This window comes from Ictidomys tridecemlineatus, unplaced genomic scaffold (genome assembly GCF_052094955.1).
Source record: "Ictidomys tridecemlineatus isolate mIctTri1 unplaced genomic scaffold, mIctTri1.hap1 Scaffold_5856, whole genome shotgun sequence".
NCBI classification, from domain to species: Eukaryota; Metazoa; Chordata; class Mammalia; order Rodentia; family Sciuridae; genus Ictidomys; species Ictidomys tridecemlineatus.
The window spans coordinates 20,700-38,267 of record NW_027523967.1 but is presented as its reverse complement, the minus strand read 5'-3'; the positions used below and the strand labels follow the sequence as shown (position 1 = coordinate 38,267).

Here is a 17,568-nt window from a genome sequence, read left to right as displayed (position 1 = left end):
CCCCACAAGCGGGTACTTTTGCTGCCCACTTGTGTTAATGGATCCCCCTGATAGATGGTTGGCTCTCGAGTTGGGGCATCAGAAGTGCTTCAGGAAAGAGCCTTAGTATCGTTGTGTGCTTTCGGTGCGCCCGTGAGGCCGCATGCAGGTGGTCGATGTGCGTCCTGAGAGAGCCCATACGCGCTTTGGATCCCGATGAGCCACCGTGGTGGCAGACCTCAGGGATGACTTCTCTTGTAGGAGCGCATGTGAACCCGAGACGTCAGCGTCTCGTTTTTGAGCGTAGGACAGCCCGTGAATGGTTTGGGTAGTGGAAAGGCCTAACTGGGTCCAAAGTCATTCGTAAGGATTGTTGCCTGTGCCTGAAGGAAGTAGAGAGTGATGAAATTCACCTCTTTGCCAAGTGCCTTTCATAGGCGCTGGACAGGCGTTGAGGGTCTCCTCTCCTGCACAAGTTGTGGGGGTTCAGGCATTGGAACGTATGGGTGGGGCTGGAGCTCCTGTTGGAATCCATGTCACGTGGGGGCTCCCAGATGCCCGTGGCGATGGCCCAGAAAGGCAGGAGCTTTGCAGAGGACGTACTTTCTCAGGTTCGTCCTTTCTTGCTTGGACATCCTGTGGAGGGAAGGGAGTCAGGGTGAGATTGGTTTGTAGAGTTGGATGGAGATTCTCAGATGGGCTTCCCGTTGTGGGAAGAGTTTGTTGGGCAGCTTAAGAGCCACATGGGAACTGAGCTCAGGCCGGCATGGCGTGGGCAACTGAAAAGGCTGCCGTCCCTAAAGAGTGTGAACTGAGGAGCAGCAGGCTGCGGAGCAGGCCAGTCATGGTGATTTTTCACGGGCCTCCCTCTCTTTTGTCTCCTTGCATACGCACGGCAGGTCGTGTTTCCACGGAGGATTGAAAGGTTGCCGCCGGCTCCTCTGGCTGTGGGGAAGATGCCCAGGGAGGACGGGGAGCGCCCGCCTGCGCGTGCCCTCTGTTTTCCTGAGTGTGGCCCTTCGTAGCTGACGATGGTAAGCGTCCCCTCGCCCCAGGTCACCGAGGTTGCTCCTTGCCAGGTGAGGGTCACAAGCGTGGATCGATGATGACTCCACAAAAACATTCCTTGGGAAGCTGAACAAAATGAGTGAAAACTCTATACCGTCTCTCTCATCGAAACTGAGGTCCACCACGTAGAGCGTAGGGGCTGCAGTGAGCTGGGTGGTGGAGGGGAGAACCCTGTGGCCCTTTTTCGACGGGGGCCGTGTCGGAATGGACCCTGGAAGGGAAGGCCCCTTTCTGCCGAGTTCACCTGGCGTTAGGACCCGAGCCCGTGGTCCTCTGAGTGTCAGTCCTCCTTTGGTTTCGGCATGCATGGGTGATCCAGAGCTCAAGGCCTGGGGAAGACGTTGGCCTGCCCGGGAAGATTTCCTAGTGGGTGTTCGGCGGTAGGGTTCAGCCGTACTAGGGGGTTCTGGGGCCGTGCACAGGAGGATAACTCTCCTCCTCTTGTGCACTGGAGACGTTTTTGCCAAGGCGTGTCGCGCCGTGCTGGTCTGCTGGGTGTCCCAGAGAAAACTGAGGTCCACTTTCATCGGGGGCCGGAGGCAGGCCCAGCGCAAAGCAGGGGAGACCCTTCTTTAGTGCACAGGGCGTGGTGTTTCCGGGAGTCTGATGGGTTTTCTCTTTTCCTGGAGATGCTTCAGTGTTGCCAGTGGTATTGCCACACAATGTTGGCAGGAGCCTGGTCCACCAGGGGAAGGAAGGGTGGGTCTCCAGAGGGACCAGTGCCTGGATGAGAGTAGGATGGACATAGAGGGAATGCAAATGGAGGAACTGGGTCTTCCCACAAGCGGGTACTTTTGCTGCCACTTGTGTTAATGGATCCCCCTGATAGATGGTTGGCTCTCGAGTTGGGGCATCAGAAGTGCTTCAGGAAAGAGCCTTAGTATCGTTGTGTGCTTTCGGTGCGCCCGTGAGGCCGCATGCATGGTGGTCGATGTGCGTCCTGAGAGAGCCCATACGCGCTTTGGATCCCGAATGAGCCACCGTGGTGGCAGACCTCAGGGATGACTTCTCTTGTAGGAGGCGCATGTGAACCCGAGACGTCAGCGTCTCGTTTTTGAGCGTAGGACAGCCGTGAATGGTTTGGGTAGTGGAAAGGCCTAACTGGGTCCAAAGTCATTCGTAAGGATTGTTGCCTGTGCCTGAAGGAAGTAGGGAGTGATGAAATTCACCTCTTTGCCAAGTGCCTTTCATAGGCGCTGGACAGGCGTTGAGGGTCTCCTCTCCTGCACAAGTTGTGGGGTTCAGGCATTGGAACGTATGGGTGGGGCTGGAGCTCCTGTTGGAATCCATGTCACGTGGGGCTCCCAGATGCCCGTGGCGATGGCCCAGAAAGGCAGGAGCTTTGCAGAGGACGTACTTTCTCAGGTTCGTCCTTTCTTGCTTGGACATCCTGTGGAGGGAAGGAGTCAGGGTGAGATTGGTTTGTAGAGTTGGATGGAGATTCTCAGATGGCTTTCCCGTTGTGGGAAGAGTTTGTTGGGCAGCTTAAGAGCCACATGGGAACTGAGCTCAGGCCGGCATGGCGTGGGCAACTGAAAAGGCTGCCGTCCCTAAAGAGTGTGAACTGAGGAGCAGCAGGCTGCGGAGCAGGCCAGTCATGGTGATTTTTCACGGGCCTCCCTCTCTTTTGTCTCCTGCATACGCACGGCAGGTCGTGTTTCCACGGAAGGATTGAAAGGTTGCCGCCGGCTCCTCTGGCTGTGGGAAGATGCCCAGGGAGGACGGGGAGCGCCCGCCTGCGCGTGCCCTCTGTTTCCTGAGTGTGGCCCTTCGTAGCTGACGATGGTAAGCGTCCCCTCGCCCCAGGTCACCGAGGTTGCTCCTTGCCAGGTGAGGGTCACAAGCGTGGATCGATGATGACTCCCACAAAAACATTCCTTGGAAGCTGAACAAAATGAGTGAAAACTCTATACCGTCTCTCTCATCGAAACTGAGGTCCACCACGTAGACGTAGGGGCTGCAGTGAGCTGGGTGGTGGAGGGGAGAACCCTGTGGCCCTTTTTCGACGGGGGCCGTGTCGGAATGGACCCTGGAAGGGAAGGCCCCTTTCTGCGAGTTCACCTGGCGTTAGGACCCCGAGCCCGTGGTCCTCTGAGTGTCAGTCCTCCTTTGGTTTCGGCATGCATGGGTGATCCAGAGCTCAAGGCCTGGGGGAAGACGTTGGCCTGCCCGGGAAGATTTCCTAGTGGGTGTTCGGCGGTAGGGTTCAGCCGTACTAGGGGGTTCTGGGCCGTGGCACAGGAGGATAACTCTCCTCCTCTTGTGCACTGGAGACGTTTTTGCCAAGGCGAGTCGCGCCGTGCTGGTCTGCTGGGTGTCCCAGAGAAAACTGAGGTCCACTTTCATCGGGGGCCGGAGGCAGGCCCAGCGCAAAGCAGGGGAGACCCTTCTTTAGTGCACAGGGGCGTGGTGTTTCCGGGAGTCTGATGGGTTTTCTCTTTTCCTGGAGATGCTTCAGTGTTGCCAGTGGTATTGCCACACAATGTTGGCAGGAGCCTTGGTCCACCAGGGGAAGGAAGGGTGGGTCTCCAGAGGGAACAGTGCCTGGATGAGAGTAGATGGACATAGAGGGAATGCAAATGGAGGAACTGGGTCTTCCCACAAGCGGGTACTTTTGCTGCCACTTGTGTTAATGGATCCCCTGATAGATGGTTGGCTCTCGAGTTGGGGCATCAGAAGTGCTTCAGGAAAGAGCCTTAGTATCGTTGTGTGCTTTCGGTGCGCCCGTGAGGCCGCATGCATGGTGGTCGATGTGCGTCCTGAGAGAGCCCATACGCGCTTTGGATCCCGAATGAGCCACCGTGGTGGCAGACCTCAGGGATGACTTCTCTTGTAGGAGGCGCATGTGAACCCGAGACGTCAGCGTCTCGTTTTTGAGCGTAGGACAGCCGTGAATGGTTTGGGTAGTGGAAAGGCCTAACTGGGTCCAAAGTCATTCGTAAGGATTGTTGCCTGTGCCTGAAGGAAGTAGAGAGTGATGAAATTCACCTCTTTGCCAAGTGCCTTTCATAGGCGCTGGACAGGCGTTGAGGGTCTCCTCTCCTGCACAAGTTGTGGGGTTCAGGCATTGGAACGTATGGGTGGGGCTGGAGCTCCTGTTGGAATCCATGTCACGTGGGGCTCCCAGATGCCCGTGGCGATGGCCCAGAAAGGCAGGAGCTTTGCAGAGGACGTACTTCCTCAGGTTCGTCCTTTCTTGCTTGGACATCCTGTGGAGGGAAGGAGTCAGGGTGAGATTGGTTTGTAGAGTTGGATGGAGATTCTCAGATGGCTTTCCGTTGTGGGAAGAGTTTGTTGGGCAGCTTAAGAGCCACATGGGAACTGAGCTCAGGCCGGCATGGCGTGGGCAACTGAAAAGGCTGCCGTCCCTAAAGAGTGTGAACTGAGGAGCAGCAGGCTGCGGAGCAGGCCAGTCATGGTGATTTTTCACGGGCCTCCCTCTCTTTTGTCTCCTTGCATACGCACGGCAGGTCGTGTTTCCACGGAAGGATTGAAAGGTTGCCGCCGGCTCCTCTGGCTGTGGGAAGATGCCCAGGGAGGACGGGGAGCGCCCGCCTGCGCGTGCCCTCTGTTTCCTGAGTGTGGCCCTTCGTAGCTGACGATGGTAAGCGTCCCCTCGCCCCAGGTCACCGAGGTTGCTCCTTGCCAGGTGAGGGTCACAAGCGTGGATCGATGATGACTCCCACAAAAACATTCCTTGGAAGCTGAACAAAATGAGTGAAAACTCTATACCGTCTCTCTCATCGAAACTGAGGTCCACCACGTAGACGTAGGGGGCTGCAGTGAGCTGGGTGGTGGAGGGGAGAACCCTGTGGCCCTTTTTCGACGGGGGCCGTGTCGGAATGGACCCTGGAAGGGAAGGCCCCTTTCTGCCGAGTTCACCTGGCGTTAGGACCCCGAGCCCGTGGTCCTCTGAGTGTCAGTCCTCCTTTGGTTTCGGCATGCATGGGTGATCCAGAGCTCAAGGCCTGGGGGAAGACGTTGGCCTGCCCGGGAAGATTTCCTAGTGGGTGTTCGGCGGTAGGGTTCAGCCGTACTAGGGGGTTCTGGGCCGTGGCACAGGAGGATAACTCTCCTCCTCTTGTGCACTGGAGACGTTTTTGCCAAGGCGAGTCGCGCCGTGCTGGTCTGCGGGTGTCCCAGAGAAAACTGAGGTCCACGTTCATCGGGGGCCGGAGGCAGGCCCAGCGCAAAGCAGGGGAGACCCTTCTTTAGTGCACAGGGGCGTGGTGTTTCCGGGAGTCTGATGGGTTTTCTCTTTTCCTGGAGATGCTTCAGTGTTGCCAGTGGTATTGCCACACAATGTTGGCAGGAGCCATGGTCCACCAGGGGAAGGAAGGGTGGGTCTCCAGAGGGACCAGTGCCTGGATGAGAGTAGATGGACATAGAGGGAATGCAAATGGAGGAACTGGGTCTTCCCACAAGCGGGTACTTTTGCTGCCACTTGTGTTAATGGATCCCCCTGATAGATGGTTGGCTCTCGAGTTGGGGCATCAGAAGTGCTTCAGGAAAGAGCCTTAGTATCCTTGTGTGCTTTCGGTGCGCCCGTGAGGCCGCATGCATGGTGGTCGATGTGCGTCCTGAGAGAGCCCATACGCGCTTTGGATCCCGAATGAGCCACCGTGGTGGCAGACCTCAGGGATGTCTTCTCTTGTAGGAGGCGCATGTGAACCCGAGACGTCAGCGTCTCGTTTTTGAGCGTAGGACAGCCGTGAATGGTTTGGGTAGTGGAAAGGCCTAACTGGGTCCAAAGTCATTCGTAAGGATTGTTGGCCTGTGCCTGAAGGAAGTAGAGAGTGATGAAATTCACCTCTTTGCCAAGTGCTTTCATAGGCGCTGGACAGGCGTAGAGGGTCTCCTCTCCTGCACAAGTTGTGGGGTTCAGGCATTGGAACGTATGGGTGGGGCTGGAACTCCTGTTGGAATCCATGTCACGTGGGGCTCCCAGATGCCCGTGGCGATGGCCCAGAAAGGCAGGAGCTTTGCAGAGGACGTACTTCCTCAGGTTCGTCCTTTCTTGCTTGGACATCCTGTGGAGGGAAGGAGTCAGGGTGAGATTGGTTTGTAGAGTTGGATGGAGATTCTCAGATGGCTTTCCTGTTGTGGGAAGAGTTTGTTGGGCAGCTTAAGAGCCACATGGGAACTGAGCTCAGGCCGGCATGGCGTGGGCAACTGAAAAGGCTGCCGTCCCTAAAGAGTGTGAACTGAGGAGCAGCAGGCTGCGGAGCAGGCCAGTCATGGTGATTTTTCACGGGCCTCCCTCTCTTTTGTCTCCTTGCATACGCACGGCAGGTCGTGTTTCCACGGAAGGATTGAAAGGTTGCCGCCGGCTCCTCTGGCTGTGGGAAGATGCCCAGGGAGGACGGGAGCGCCCGCCTGCGCGTGCCCTCTGTTTCCTGAGTGTGGCCCTTCGTAGCTGACGATGGTAAGCGTCCCCTCGCCCCAGGTCACCGAGGTTGCTCCTTGCCAGGTGAGGGTCACAAGCGTGGATCGATGATGACTCCCACAAAAACATTCCTTGGAAGCTGAACAAAATGAGTGAAAACTCTATACCGTCTCTCTCATCGAAACTGAGGTCCACCACGTAGACGTAGGGGGCTGCAGTGAGCTGGGTGGTGGAGGGGAGAACCCTGTGGCCCTTTTTCGACGGGGGCCGTGTCGGAATGGACCCTGGAAGGGAAGGCCCCTTTCTGCCGAGTTCACCTGGCGTTAGGACCCCGAGCCCGTGGTCCTCTGAGTGTCAGTCCTCCTTTGGTTTCGGCATGCATGGGTGATCCAGAGCTCAAGGCCTGGGGGAAGACGTTGGCCTGCCCGGGAAGATTTCCTAGTGGGTGTTCGGCGGTAGGGTTCAGCCGTACTAGGGGGTTCTGGGCCGTGGCACAGGAGGATAACTCTCCTCCTCTTGTGCACTGGAGACGTTTTTGCCAAGGCGAGTCGCGCCGTGCTGGTCTGCTGGGTGTCCCAGAGAAAACTGAGGTCCACGTTCATCGGGGGCCGGAGGCAGGCCCAGCGCAAAGCAGGGGAGACCCTTCTTTAGTGCACAGGGGCGTGGTGTTTCCGGGAGTCTGATGGGTTTTTCTCTTTTCCTGGAGATGCTTCAGTGTTGCCAGTGGTATTGCCACACAATGTTGGCAGGAGCCATGGTCCACCAGGGGAAGGAAGGGTGGGTCTCCAGAGGGACCAGTGCCTGGATGAGAGTAGATGGACATAGAGGGAATGCAAATGGAGGAACTGGGTCTTCCCACAAGCGGGTACTTTTGCTGCCACTTGTGTTAATGGATCCCCCTGATAGATGGTTGGCTCTCGAGTTGGGGCATCAGAAGTGCTTCAGAAAGAGCCTTAGTATCGTTGTGTGCTTTCGGTGCGCCCGTGAGGCCGCATGCATGGTGGTCGATGTGCGTCCTGAGAGAGCCCATACGCGCTTTGGATCCCGAATGAGCCACCGTGGTGGCAGACCTCAGGGATGACTTCTCTTGTAGGAGGCGCATGTGAACCCGAGACGTCAGCGTCTCGTTTTTGAGCGTAGGACAGCCGTGAATGGTTTGGGTAGTGGAAAGGCCTAACTGGGTCCAAAGTCATTCGTAAGGATTGTTGCTGTGCCTGAAGGAAGTAGAGAGTGATGAAATTCACCTCTTTGCCAAGTGCCTTTCATAGGCGCTGGACAGGCGTTGAGGTCTCCTCTCCTGCACAAGTTTGTGGGGTTCAGGCATTGGAACGTATGGGTGGGGCTGAGCTCCTGTTGGAATCCATGTCACGTGGGGCTCCCAGATGCCCGTGGCGATGGCCCAGAAAGGCAGGAGCTTTGCAGAGGACGTACTTTCTCAGGTTCGTCCTTTCTTGCTTGGACATCTGTGGAGGGAAGGAGTCAGGGTGAGATTGGTTTGTAGAGTTGGATGGAGATTCTCAGATGGCTTTCCCGTTGTGGGAAGAGTTTGTTGGCAGCTTAAGAGCCACATGGGAACTGAGCTCAGGCCGGCATGGCGTGGGCAACTGAAAAGGCTGCCGTCCCTAAAGAGTGTGAACTGAGGAGCAGCAGGCTGCGGAGCAGGCCAGTCATGGTGATTTTTCACGGGCCTCCCTCTCTTTTGTCTCCTTGCATACGCACGGCAGGTCGTGTTTTCCACGGAAGGATTGAAAGGTTGCCGCCGGCTCTCTGGCTGTGGGAAGATGCCCCAGGGAGGACGGGGAGCGCCCGCCTGCGCGTGCCCTCTGTTTCCTGAGTGTGGCCCTTCGTAGCTGACGATGGTAAGCGTCCCCTCGCCCCAGGTCACCGAGGTTGCTCCTTGCCACGTGAGGGTCACAAGCGTGGATCGATGATGACTCCCACAAAACATTCCTTGGAAGCTGAACAAAATGAGTGAAAACTCTATACCGTCTCTCTCATCGAAACTGAGGTCCACCACGTACAGGTAGGGGGCTGCAGTGAGCTGGGTGGTGGAGGGGAGAACCCTGTGGCCCTTTTTCGACGGGGGCCGTGTCGGAATGGACCCTGGAAGGAAGGCCCCTTTCTGCCGAGTTCACCTGGCGTTAGGACCCCGAGCCCGTGGTCCTCTGAGTGTCAGTCCTCCTTTGGTTTCGGCATGCATGGGTGATCCAGAGCTCAAGGCCTGGGGGAAGACGTTGGCCTGCCCGGGAAGATTTCCTAGTGGGTGTTCGGCGGTAGGGTTCAGCCGTACTAGGGGGTTCTGGGCCGTGGCACAGGAGGATAACTCTCCTCCTCTTGTGCACTGGAGACGTTTTTGCCAAGGCGAGTCGCGCCGTGCTGGTCTGCTGGGTGTCCCAGAGAAAACTGAGGTCCACGTTCATCGGGGGCCGGAGGCAGGCCCAGCGCAAAGCAGGGGAGACCCTTCTTTAGTGCACAGGGGCGTGGTGTTCCGGGAGTCTGAGGGTTTTCTCTTTTCCTGGAGATGCTTCAGTGTTGCCAGTGGTATTGCCACACAATGTTGGCAGGAGCCATGGTCCACCAGGGGAAGGAAGGGTGGGTCTCCAGAGGGACCAGTGCCTGGATGAGAGTAGATGGACATAGAGGGAATGCAAATGGAGGAACTGGGTCTTCCCACAAGCGGGTACTTTTGCTGCCACTTGTGTTAATGGATCCCCCTGATAGATGGTTGGCTCTCGAGTTGGGGCATCAGAAGTGCTTCAGGAAAGAGCCTTAGTATCGTTGTGTGCTTTCGGTGCGCCCGTGAGGCCGCATGCATGGTGGTCGATGTGCGTCCTGAGAGAGCCCATACGCGCTTTGGATCCCGAATGAGCCACCGTGGTGGCAGACCTCAGGGATGTCTTCTCTTGTAGGAGGCGCATGTGAACCCGAGACGTCAGCGTCTCGTTTTGAGCGTAGGACAGCCGTGAATGGTTTGGGTAGTGGAAAGGCCTAACTGGGTCCAAAGTCATTCGTAAGGATTGTTGCCTGTGCCTGAAGGAAGTAGAGAGTGATGAAATTCACCTCTTTGCCAAGTGCCTTTCATAGGCGCTGGACAGGCGTTGAGGGTCTCCTCTCCTGCACAAGTTGTGGGGTTCAGGCATTGGAACGTATGGGTGGGGCTGGAGCTCCTGTTGGAATCCATGTCACGTGGGGCTCCCAGATGCCCGTGGCGATGGCCCAGAAAGGCAGGAGCTTTGCAGAGGACGTACTTCCTCAGGTTCGTCCTTTCTTGCTTGGACATCCTGTGGAGGGAAGGAGTCAGGGTGAGATTGGTTTGTAGAGTTGGATGGAGATTCTCAGATGGCTTTCCCGTTGTGGGAAGAGTTTGTTGGGCAGCTTAAGAGCCACATGGGAACTGAGCTCAGGCCGGCATGGCGTGGGCAACTGAAAAGGCTGCCGTCCCTAAAGAGTGTGAACTGAGGAGCAGCAGGCTGCGGAGCAGGCCAGTCATGGTGATTTTTCACGGGCCTCCCTCTCTTTTGTCTCCTTGCATACGCACGGCAGGTCGTGTTTCCACGGAAGGATTGAAAGGTTGCCGCCGGCTCCTCTGGCTGTGGGAAGATGCCCAGGGAGGACGGGGAGCGCCCGCCTGCGCGTGCCCTCTGTTTCCTGAGTGTGGCCCTTCGTAGCTGACGATGGTAAGCGTCCCCTCGCCCCAGGTCACCGAGGTTGCTCCTTGCCAGGTGAGGGTCACAAGCGTGGATCGATGATGACTCCCACAAAAACATTCCTTGGAAGCTGAACAAAATGAGTGAAAACTCTATACCGTCTCTCTCATCGAAACTGAGGTCCACCACGTAGACGTAGGGGGCTGCAGTGAGCTGGGTGGTGGAGGGGAGAACCCTGTGGCCCTTTTTCGACGGGGGCCGTGTCGGAATGGACCCTGGAAGGGAAGGCCCCTTTCTGCCGAGTTCACCTGGCGTTAGGACCCCGAGCCCGTGGTCCTCTGAGTGTCAGTCCTCCTTTGGTTTCGGCATGCATGGGTGATCCAGAGCTCAAGGCCTGGGGGAAGACGTTGGCCTGCCCGGGAAGATTTCCTAGTGGGTGTTCGGCGGTAGGGTTCAGCCGTACTAGGGGGTTCTGGGCCGTGGCACAGGAGGATAACTCTCCTCCTCTTGTGCACTGGAGACGTTTTGGCCAAGGCGAGTCGCGCCGTGCTGGTCTGCTGGGTGTCCCAGAGAAAACTGAGGTCCACTTTCATCGGGGGCCGGAGGCAGGCCCAGCGCAAAGCAGGGGAGACCCTTCTTTAGTGCACAGGGGCGTGGTGTTTCCGGGAGTCTGATGGGTTTTCTCTTTGCCTGGAGATGCTTCAGTGTTGCCAGTGGTATTGCCACACAATGTTGGCAGGAGCCATGGTCCACCAGGGGAAGGAAGGGTGGGTCTCCAGAGGGACCAGTGCCTGGATGAGAGTAGATGGACATAGAGGGAATGCAAATGGAGGAACTGGGTCTTCCCACAAGCGGGTACTTTTGCTGCCACTTGTGTTAATGGATCCCCCTGATAGATGGTTGGCTCTCGAGTTGGGGCATCAGAAGTGCTTCAGGAAAGAGCCTTAGTATCGTTGTGTGCTTTCGGTGCGCCCGTGAGGCCGCATGCATGGTGGTCGATGTGCGTCCTGAGAGAGCCCATACGCGCTTTGGATCCCGAATGAGCCACCGTGGTGGCAGACCTCAGGGATGACTTCTCTTGTAGGAGGCGCATGTGAACCCGAGACGTCAGCGTCTCGTTTTTGAGCGTAGGACAGCCGTGAATGGTTTGGGTAGTGGAAAGGCCTAACTGGGTCCAAAGTCATTCGTAAGGATTGTTGCCTGTGCCTGAAGGAAGTAGAGAGTGATGAAATTCACCTCTTTGCCAAGTGCCTTTCATAGGCGCTGGACAGGCGTTGAGGGTCTCCTCTCCTGCACAAGTTGTGGGGTTCAGGCATTGGAACGTATGGGTGGGGCTGGAGCTCCTGTTGGAATCCATGTCACGTGGGGCTCCCAGATGCCCGTGGCGATGGCCCAGAAAGGCAGGAGCTTTGCAGAGGACGTACTTTCTCAGGTTCGTCCTTTCTTGCTTGGACATCCTGTGGAGGGAAGGAGTCAGGGTGAGATTGGTTTGTAGAGTTGGATGGAGATTCTCAGATGGCTTTCCCGTTGTGGGAAGAGTTTGTTGGGCAGCTTAAGAGCCACATGGGAACTGAGCTCAGGCCGGCATGGCGTGGGCAACTGAAAAGGCTGCCGTCCCTAAAGAGTGTGAACTGAGGAGCAGCAGGCTGCGGAGCAGGCCAGTCATGGTGATTTTTCACGGGCCTCCCTCTCTTTTGTCTCCTTGCATACGCACGGCAGGTCGTGTTTCCACGGAAGGATTGAAAGGTTGCCGCCGGCTCCTCTGGCTGTGGGAAGATGCCCAGGGAGGACGGGGAGCGCCCGCCTGCGCGTGCCCTCTGTTTCCTGAGTGTGGCCCTTCGTAGCTGACGATGGTAAGCGTCCCCTCGCCCCAGGTCACCGAGGTTGCTCCTTGCCAGGTGAGGGTCACAAGCGTGGATCGATGATGACTCCCACAAAAACATTCCTTGGAAGCTGAACAAAATGAGTGAAAACTCTATACCGTCTCTCTCATCGAAACTGAGGTCCACCACGTAGACGTAGGGGGCTGCAGTGAGCTGGGTGGTGGAGGGGAGAACCCTGTGGCCCTTTTTCGACGGGGGCCGTGTCGGAATGGACCCTGGAAGGGAAGGCCCCTTTCTGCCGAGTTCACCTGGCGTTAGGACCCCGAGCCCGTGGTCCTCTGAGTGTCAGTCCTCCTTTGGTTTCGGCATGCATGGGTGATCCAGAGCTCAAGGCCTGGGGGAAGACGTTGGCCTGCCCGGGAAGATTTCCTAGTGGGTGTTCGGCGGTAGGGTTCAGCCGTACTAGGGGGTTCTGGGCCGTGGCACAGGAGGATAACTCTCCTCCTCTTGTGCACTGGAGACGTTTTTGCCAAGGCGAGTCGCGCCGTGCTGGTCTGCTGGGTGTCCCAGAGAAAACTGAGGTCCACGTTCATCGGGGGCCGGAGGCAGGCCCAGCGCAAAGCAGGGGAGACCCTTCTTTAGTGCACAGGGGCGTGGTGTTTCCGGGAGTCTGATGGGTTTTCTCTTTTCCTGGAGATGCTTCAGTGTTGCCAGTGGTATTGCCACACAATGTTGGCAGGAGCCATGGTCCACCAGGGGAAGGAAGGGTGGGTCTCCAGAGGGACCAGTGCCTGGATGAGAGTAGATGGACATAGAGGGAATGCAAATGGAGGAACTGGGTCTTCCCACAAGCGGGTACTTTTGCTGCCACTTGTGTTAATGGATCCCCCTGATAGATGGTTGGCTCTCGAGTTGGGGCATCAAAAGTGCTTCAGGAAAGAGCCTTAGTATCCTTGTGTGCTTTCGGTGCGCCCGTGAGGCCGCATGCATGGTGGTCGATGTGCGTCCTGAGAGAGCCCATACGCGCTTTGGATCCCGAATGAGCCACCGTGGTGGCAGACCTCAGGGATGTCTTCTCTTGTAGGAGGCGCATGTGAACCCGAGACGTCAGCGTCTCGTTTTTGAGCGTAGGACAGCCGTGAATGGTTTGGGTAGTGGAAAGGCCTAACTGGGTCCAAAGTCATTCGTAAGGATTGTTGCCTGTGCCTGAAGGAAGTAGAGAGTGATGAAATTCACCTCTTTGCCAAGTGCCTTTCATAGGCGCTGGACAGGCGTTGAGGGTCTCCTCTCCTGCACAAGTTGTGGGGTTCAGGCATTGGAACGTATGGGTGGGGCTGGAGCTCCTGTTGGAATCCATGTCACGTGGGGCTCCCAGATGCCCGTGGCGATGGCCCAGAAAGGCAGGAGCTTTGCAGAGGACGTACTTTCTCAGGTTCGTCCTTTCTTGCTTGGACATCCTGTGGACGGAAGGAGTCAGGGTGAGATTGGTTTGTAGAGTTGGATGGAGATTCTCAGATGGCTTTCCCGTTGTGGGAAGAGTTTGTTGGGCAGCTTAAGAGCCACATGGGAACTGAGCTGAGGCCGGCATGGCGTGGGCAACTGAAAAGGCTGCCGTCCCTAAAGAGTGTGAACTGAGGAGCAGCAGGCTGCGGAGCAGGCCAGTCATGGTGATTTTTCACGGGCCTCCCTCTCTTTTGTCTCCTTGCATACGCACGGCAGTTCGTGTTTCCACGGAAGGATCGAAAGGTTGCCGCCGGCTCCTCTGGCTGTGGGAAGATGCCCAGGGAGGACGGGGAGCGCCCGCCTGCGCGTGCCCTCTGTTTCCTGAGTGTGGCCCTTCGTAGCTGACGATGGTAAGCGTCCCCTCGCCCCAGGTCACCGAGGTTGCTCCTTGCCAGGTGAGGGTCACAAGCGTGGATCGATGATGACTCCCACAAAAACATTCCTTGGAAGCTGAACAAAATGAGTGAAAACTCTATACCGTCTCTCTCATCGAAACTGAGGTCCACCACGTAGACGTAGGGGGCTGCAGTGAGCTGGGTGGTGGAGGGGAGAACCCTGTGGCCCTTTTTCGACGGGGGCCGTGTCGGAATGGACCCTGGAAGGGAAGGCCCCTTTCTGCCGAGTTCACCTGGCGTTAGGACCCCGAGCCCGTGGTCCTCTGAGTGTCAGTCCTCCTTTGGTTTCGGCATGCATGGGTGATCCAGAGCTCAAGGCCTGGGGGAAGACGTTGGCCTGCCCGGGAAGATTTCCTAGTGGGTGTTCGGCGGTAGGGTTCAGCCGTACTAGGGGGTTCTGGGCCGTGGCACAGGAGGATAACTCTCCTCCTCTTGTGCACTGGAGACGTTTTGGCCAAGGCGAGTCGCGCCGTGCTGGTCTGCTGGGTGTCCCAGAGAAAACTGAGGTCCACTTTCATCGGGGGCCGGAGGCAGGCCCAGCGCAAAGCAGGGGAGACCCTTCTTTAGTGCACAGGGGCCTGGTGTTTCCGGGAGTCTGATGGGTTTTCTCTTTTCCTGGAGATGCTTCAGTGTTGCCAGTGGTATTGCCACACAATGTTGGCAGGAGCCATGGTCCACCAGGGGAAGGAAGGGTGGGTCTCCAGAGGGACCAGTGCCTGGATGAGAGTAGATGGACATAGAGGGAATGCAAATGGAGGAACTGGGTCTTCCCACAAGCGGGTACTTTTGCTGCCACTTGTGTTAATGGATCCCCCTGATAGATGGTTGGCTCTCGAGTTGGGGCATCAGAAGTGCTTCAGGAAAGAGCCTTAGTATCGTTGTGTGCTTTCGGTGCGCCCGTGAGGCCGCATGCATGGTGGTCGATGTGCGTCCTGAGAGAGCCCATACGCGCTTTGGATCCCGAATGAGCCACCGTGGTGGCAGACCTCAGGGATGACTTCTCTTGTAGGAGGCGCATGTGAACCCGAGACGTCAGCGTCTCGTTTTTGAGCGTAGGACAGCCGTGAATGGTTTGGGTAGTGGAAAGGCCTAACTGGGTCCAAAGTCATTCGTAAGGATTGTTGCCTGTGCCTGAAGGAAGTAGAGAGTGATGAAATTCACCTCTTTGCCAAGTGCCTTTCATAGGCGCTGGACAGGCGTTGAGGGTCTCCTCTCCTGCACAAGTTGTGGGGTTCAGGCATTGGAACGTATGGGTGGGGCTGGAGCTCCTGTTGGAATCCATGTCACGTGGGGCTCCCAGATGCCCGTGGCGATGGCCCAGAAAGGCAGGAGCTTTGCAGAGGACGTACTTTCTCAGGTTCGTCCTTTCTTGCTTGGACATCCTGTGGAGGGAAGGAGTCAGGGTGAGATTGGTTTGTAGAGTTGGATGGAGATTCTCAGATGGCTTTCCTGTTGTGGGAAGAGTTTGTTGGGCAGCTTAAGAGCCACATGGGAACTGAGCTCAGGCCAGCATGGCGTGGGCAACTGAAAAGGCTGCCGTCCCTAAAGAGTGTGAACTGAGGAGCAGCAGGCTGCGGAGCAGGCCAGTCATGGTGATTTTTCACGGGCCTCCCTCTCTTTTGTCTCCTTGCATACGCACGGCAGGTCGTGTTTCCACGGAAGGATTGAAAGGTTGCTGCCGGCTCCTCTGGCTGTGGGAAGATGCCCAGGGAGGACGGGGAGCGCCCGCCTGCGCGTGCCCTCTGTTTCCTGAGTGTGGCCCTTCGTAGCTGACGATGGTAAGCGTCCCCTCGCCCCAGGTCACCGAGGTTGCTCCTTGCCAGGTGAGGGTCACAAGCGTGGATCGATGATGACTCCCACAAAAACATTCCTTGGAAGCTGAACAAAATGAGTGAAAACTCTATACCGTCTCTCTCATCGAAACTGAGGTCCACCACGTAGACGTAGGGGGCTGCAGTGAGCTGGGTGGTGGAGGGGAGAACCCTGTGGCCCTTTTTCGACGGGGGCCGTGTCGGAATGGACCCTGGAAGGGAAGGCCCCTTTCTGCCGAGTTCACCTGGCGTTAGGACCCCGAGCCCGTGGTCCTCTGAGTGTCAGTCCTCCTTTGGTTTCGGCATGCATGGGTGATCCAGAGCTCAAGGCCTGGGGGAAGACGTTGGCCTGCCCGGGAAGATTTCCTAGTGGGTGTTCGGCGGTAGGGTTCAGCCGTACTAGGGGGTTCTGGGCCGTGGCACAGGAGGATAACTCTCCTCCTCTTGTGCACTGGAGACGTTTTGGCCAAGGCGAGTCGCGCCGTGCTGGTCTGCTGGGTGTCCCAGAGAAAACTGAGGTCCACGTTCATCGGGGGCCGGAGGCAGGCCCAGCGCAAAGCAGGGGAGACCCTTCTTTAGTGCACAGGGGCCTGGTGTTTCCGGGAGTCTGATGGGTTTTCTCTTTTCCTGGAGATGCTTCAGTGTTGCCAGTGGTATTGCCACACAATGTTGGCAGGAGCCATGGTCCACCAGGGGAAGGAAGGGTGGGTCTCCAGAGGGACCAGTGCCTGGATGAGAGTAGATGGACATAGAGGGAATGCAAATGGAGGAACTGGGTCTTCCCACAAGCGGGTACTTTTGCTGCCACTTGTGTTAATGGATCCCCCTGATAGATGGTTGGCTCTCGAGTTGGGGCATCAGAAGTGCTTCAGGAAAGAGCCTTAGTATCCTTGTGTGCTTTCGGTGCGCCCGTGAGGCCGCATGCATGGTGGTCGATGTGCGTCCTGAGAGAGCCCATACGCGCTTTGGATCCCGAATGAGCCACCGTGGTGGCAGACCTCAGGGATGACTTCTCTTGTAGGAGGCGCATGTGAACCCGAGACGTCAGCGTCTCGTTTTTGAGCGTAGGACAGCCGTGAATGGTTTGGGTAGTGGAAAGGCCTAACTGGGTCCAAAGTCATTCGTAAGGATTGTTGCCTGTGCCTGAAGGAAGTAGAGAGTGATGAAATTCACCTCTTTGCCAAGTGCCTTTCATAGGCGCTGGACAGGCGTTGAGGGTCTCCTCTCCTGCACAAGTTGTGGGGTTCAGGCATTGGAACGTATGGGTGGGGCTGGAGCTCCTGTTGGAATCCATGTCACGTGGGGCTCCCAGATGCCCGTGGCGATGGCCCAGAAAGGCAGGAGCTTTGCAGAGGACGTACTTTCTCAGGTTCGTCCTTTCTTGCTTGGACATCCTGTGGAGGGAAGGAGTCAGGGTGAGATTGGTTTGTAGAGTTGGATGGAGATTCTCAGATGGCTTTCCTGTTGTGGGAAGAGTTTGTTGGGCAGCTTAAGAGCCACATGGGAACTGAGCTCAGGCCGGCATGGCGTGGGCAACTGAAAAGGCTGCCGTCCCTAAAGAGTGTGAACTGAGGAGCAGCAGGCTGCGGAGCAGGCCAGTCATGGTGATTTTTCACGGGCCTCCCTCTCTTTTGTCTCCTTGCATACGCACGGCAGGTCGTGTTTCCACGGAAGGATTGAAAGGTTGCCGCCGGCTCCTCTGGCTGTGGGAAGATGCCCAGGGAGGACGGGGAGCGCCCGCCTGCGCGTGCCCTCTGTTTCCTGAGTGTGGCCCTTCGTAGCTGACGATGGTAAGCGTCCCCTCGCCCCAGGTCACCGAGGTTGCTCCTTGCCAGGTGAGGGTCACAAGCGTGGATCGATGATGACTCCCACAAAAACATTCCTTGGAAGCTGAACAAAATGAGTGAAAACTCTATACCGTCTCTCTCATCGAAACTGAGGTCCACCACGTACAGG

General features: G+C 57.0%; 10 non-coding genes across 10 annotated transcripts; all 10 read left to right on the top strand.

The window, feature by feature from the left end:
* The first annotated feature begins 1,075 nt into the window (after positions 1-1,075).
* LOC144374144 (small nucleolar RNA SNORD116) lies at positions 1,076-1,167 on the top strand. The gene has a single exon (XR_013433630.1). It is a non-coding gene; the product is annotated as a small nucleolar RNA SNORD116 (small nucleolar RNA).
* A 1,727-nt stretch (positions 1,168-2,894) lies between these two features.
* On the top strand, positions 2,895-2,986 carry LOC144374143 (small nucleolar RNA SNORD116). Its single transcript, XR_013433629.1, has one exon. It is a non-coding gene; the product is annotated as a small nucleolar RNA SNORD116 (small nucleolar RNA).
* A 1,727-nt stretch (positions 2,987-4,713) lies between these two features.
* On the top strand, positions 4,714-4,805 carry LOC144374142 (small nucleolar RNA SNORD116). The gene has a single exon (XR_013433628.1). It is a non-coding gene; the product is annotated as a small nucleolar RNA SNORD116 (small nucleolar RNA).
* Positions 4,806-6,534: 1,729 nt separating this feature from the next.
* LOC144374141 (small nucleolar RNA SNORD116) lies at positions 6,535-6,626 on the top strand. The gene has a single exon (XR_013433627.1). It is a non-coding gene; the product is annotated as a small nucleolar RNA SNORD116 (small nucleolar RNA).
* Positions 6,627-8,354: 1,728 nt separating this feature from the next.
* LOC144374145 (small nucleolar RNA SNORD116) lies at positions 8,355-8,445 on the top strand. Its single transcript, XR_013433631.1, has one exon. It is a non-coding gene; the product is annotated as a small nucleolar RNA SNORD116 (small nucleolar RNA).
* Positions 8,446-10,172: 1,727 nt separating this feature from the next.
* LOC144374140 (small nucleolar RNA SNORD116) lies at positions 10,173-10,264 on the top strand. Its single transcript, XR_013433626.1, has one exon. It is a non-coding gene; the product is annotated as a small nucleolar RNA SNORD116 (small nucleolar RNA).
* Positions 10,265-11,995: 1,731 nt separating this feature from the next.
* LOC144374138 (small nucleolar RNA SNORD116) lies at positions 11,996-12,087 on the top strand. Its single transcript, XR_013433624.1, has one exon. It is a non-coding gene; the product is annotated as a small nucleolar RNA SNORD116 (small nucleolar RNA).
* A 1,731-nt stretch (positions 12,088-13,818) lies between these two features.
* LOC144374137 (small nucleolar RNA SNORD116) lies at positions 13,819-13,910 on the top strand. Its single transcript, XR_013433623.1, has one exon. It is a non-coding gene; the product is annotated as a small nucleolar RNA SNORD116 (small nucleolar RNA).
* Positions 13,911-15,641: 1,731 nt separating this feature from the next.
* LOC144374136 (small nucleolar RNA SNORD116) lies at positions 15,642-15,733 on the top strand. Its single transcript, XR_013433622.1, has one exon. It is a non-coding gene; the product is annotated as a small nucleolar RNA SNORD116 (small nucleolar RNA).
* Positions 15,734-17,464: 1,731 nt separating this feature from the next.
* Positions 17,465-17,556, top strand: LOC144374135 (small nucleolar RNA SNORD116). The gene has a single exon (XR_013433621.1). It is a non-coding gene; the product is annotated as a small nucleolar RNA SNORD116 (small nucleolar RNA).
* The last annotated feature ends 12 nt before the right edge of the window (positions 17,557-17,568 follow it).